The sequence below is a fragment of the Papaver somniferum genome, chromosome 9 (assembly GCF_003573695.1).
Source record: "Papaver somniferum cultivar HN1 chromosome 9, ASM357369v1, whole genome shotgun sequence".
In the NCBI taxonomy this organism is placed as follows: domain Eukaryota; kingdom Viridiplantae; phylum Streptophyta; class Magnoliopsida; order Ranunculales; family Papaveraceae; genus Papaver; species Papaver somniferum.
In genome coordinates, this window is record NC_039366.1 from 49,910,602 (window position 1) to 49,913,968 (window position 3,367).

Here is a 3,367-nt window from a genome sequence, read left to right on the forward strand (position 1 = left end):
GTAAGAGGTCTTTAATAAGTTTATATCAACCAGCCAAGTGGTCTTCAATAGGGAAACAACACTTGTATGTTTAGCTCCTCATAAAGTCGTAAGTGTTTCAGTTCGGGTTTGATGCATGTAAATCATTTTTTGTAAGATATTTCTTTTGCCTCTTTATTCTTCAGATAAAGGATTCTTCAGAAAATAAATAATTAGACAACACAACGATTATTTGCCATTGAATAGCCGGTACAGTATGTCGACGTGAAACAAACACTTCAACCAAAATTGTCACAAACAGTTACATGTACAGAATTGCAAATAGCTGAATTTTTTGGGATGATATGGAAACAATTGGAAAGATGAGGACAAGTGACTTACATATCATCCTATGCTAGTCATGTGATTGAGAGCATCCAAGAGGGAGAAGTGTGAAAGTCATACTAAAATGGTATATATAGCTGGCGTTTTTGTGTTCCTCGGCAGTGGGAATTGGTATCTCATATTCAAGCAGAGTTTAAAACTTTGGACGGTGTTTGATATAATATGCTACATGTAGAGCATAGCACACTCACGGTGTTTGAAACTGTGCCTAAATGTTTGAACGCAGTTTAAACACTGCTCACAAATGTTAAAACCGAGCCTAACATTTGAGCTCATTTTAAAACTGAGCCTAAACTGTGCTCAAATGTAAAACTCAGTTTCAAACTGAGCCAAATGTTAGTGCAGTTTAAAACTGTGCCTAACATTTGAGTGGTGTTTCATACTGTGTCTAACTCTGCGCAGGGTTTAAAACAACGACTTTCATTTTTTGGGTGTAAACTGAAACACCGCTCCGTGTTTAATACAACGCCATACATTTAGGTGTAGATAGAAACACTGCACCGTGTTTAATACTATGCCTGCCAAATTTGAGAAATGCTGAACTAGAATGGTATATATACCATTCGAGTTTACCGTATAGGGTATATAGAGATTTATACCATTTCCACTGCCGCCCCTAATATTGTACATATACCATATTAACTCACCCACTAAGGATGCTCAACTGCATTCAGCAAGCAATGTATATAACAAGCAAACTCAACAATAACAATAAGAAGATTCAAGAACTCTAAAGATCTTCTAAAACATAAAAACAAATGAAAATAATTAAATGTAACACAGCACAGAAATCTCACCTTGATGGTACCAGCGAGAGTCCAACCAACCTCAGATACAAATCTTCCCAACAAGCAGTACTTCTGTCCAGGTTGAAGTCTCAAAAACCTAAATTAGAAAGAGAAAAAACAACTCAGATACTCATCTGAAACACATCAAATAAAACCTTAAAATCATATGAGAACCAGCGACCAGATCTTACTTAAGAGCAACAGGGATGACATCCTCTAAGTCTTGTCATATGGTGGTGGAATACCCTCATAAGCCTTAAATCGAGCAAGTGCAGCAGCCCCACGCTTGGTCTTGTGTGGAATCATACTAGAAATAAACAAATAACTAAAAACCCAAACATTAAATCAAATTTAAAAATCAAACTGGGGTTAGGGTTTTTAAATGAGACCTACCCATGGATTGTCCTCCAAAGGATCTTACCAGGAGCCGTGAAATGAATAGGACCATGAGAAGGTTTAATATTCATCCTCTTCCTTAACGAAGATACTTCATTTTCTGACGAACAAGACCACCAGATCTCAGCACAACGAACAATTACTATTTGGCAATAATTGAAGATAATCTTCCAAGCATATGATGACGAGCATCAATGACGACTCGTTTAGTGCAGATGCCACTTTCTGCTTTCAGCTCTAAACAGTTCTGGTTTTGGTCTCGAAAACCCTATATAGAATCAAGCAAAAAAGTCAAAATCATTAAAAGGAAAATTTATACAAAAACTAATCTAAGAAAAGAGATGTAATCTAACCCTAGTTAGAAATTAATCTTAAGAATACCCAGTTCTTATTTAAAACAAAATTTGACCTATGTTAACAAACCCCAAATCTAAAAAGGAAGTAAGAATAAATCTAATGACATGCAAGCATGGAGAATCCCAGAATGTTTCTTTGAAAATAACAAGATATTAGCAATTTAATTTACGCTCATTTAGACGTAAAACACATGATTACGGAAAACAAAAACAAAGATCCACTCAAAATATTCAAAAGCAAGGTCATTAAAACTTAAATTACCTAAGATAGATTTACCGCCTGATTTTACAGAGTGAAGTTTTCCGAATCAAGTTACCCTGTGTTTCAGCACGCTCCAGTCGCAAATTCCATATCTTATGACAGTTCTTGAAGCCTTCTACCCTGTTTCCCAACTTCTTCAAACCTTCCTTGAAACAAATCGAACAATTTGGATTTCTTACTACGTTTCTCAGTCATAGACCTTAGCCTCAGGTCCTCCAAGTGTTCTTGAGAGAGACTTTTCCTGGTGCTGCATATAGTAATTTAAGAAGTGGACATAGAAAGTACGAAAGAAAATTGTATAAAATATGTCTGAAGTCTTGAGCAAATCTCGGACACACAGGACTAATAGATAAGAAAACATTATAAGTAGCGCGAATTCAGTTAGGATAACTCACCAACAAATTCTCAATAATCTTCCCGTTATATGCCATTAGATGAGACTGATAAGCATATGAATAGAGTTTGAAGAGAAGTGATCCACACAACATCCACGAGCCTTGCGCTCACTGCAAAATTGTATTTCTCGAACTAGAATTGTGAATCGATCAGGTCGGTCCTTAATAGTGCAAAGATGTTGACTTCTACCCACTAATATCCCATTGTAAAGATAAGTAGGAGAGCTAAATAGACTAGTATCAAAATCTGAAAGGAATTATAGATACATTATGTCACCAATTAATGAATTAGTGTAGGATAGCTAAACTAATCACTTGTTAAAACAGTAGAGCCATTCTGTTAATGATATATATGATACATAAGCACACAAAATGCACCCAAAGCCTGAAACCGAATAAGAAACCTTAAGGTTGTTGTTAACTGTAGGATTGATAAGTTTATCACGCTCATGAACCTATAGTCCTAAAGGGACAAACAACAGAAGTCTCTGCTCTCCAATGACCACTTTCCGAAGTGAAGACCGATAACAATGTATTGAAAAATTAAACACTCACATAAACAATAAATAAACAATTATAGTAGGCACATGCTTGCTAAGAGGCACTGATTAAACAAGTTAGCATCATGTTAGAAAAGCATCGAGACCTAACCACACAGGAAGCAGAGTTATTTAGGTGATAAATCATTGTAATGCTTTAACTAGTGACATGACATCATGTATTCCGAGCATAAAACATATAAGAGGTTCCCAAACCCTTTCACTTTGATACTAAATGTGGATGGAACCCTAGAGTGTAATATTCACG

At 35.8% G+C, this 3,367-nt stretch overlaps 1 pseudogene; it reads right to left on the reverse strand.

Moving 5' to 3' along the window:
* Positions 1-216: 216 nt before the first annotated feature.
* On the reverse strand, positions 217-2,418 carry LOC113311928 (annotated as a pseudogene).
* Between the last annotated feature and the right edge of the window lie 949 nt (positions 2,419-3,367).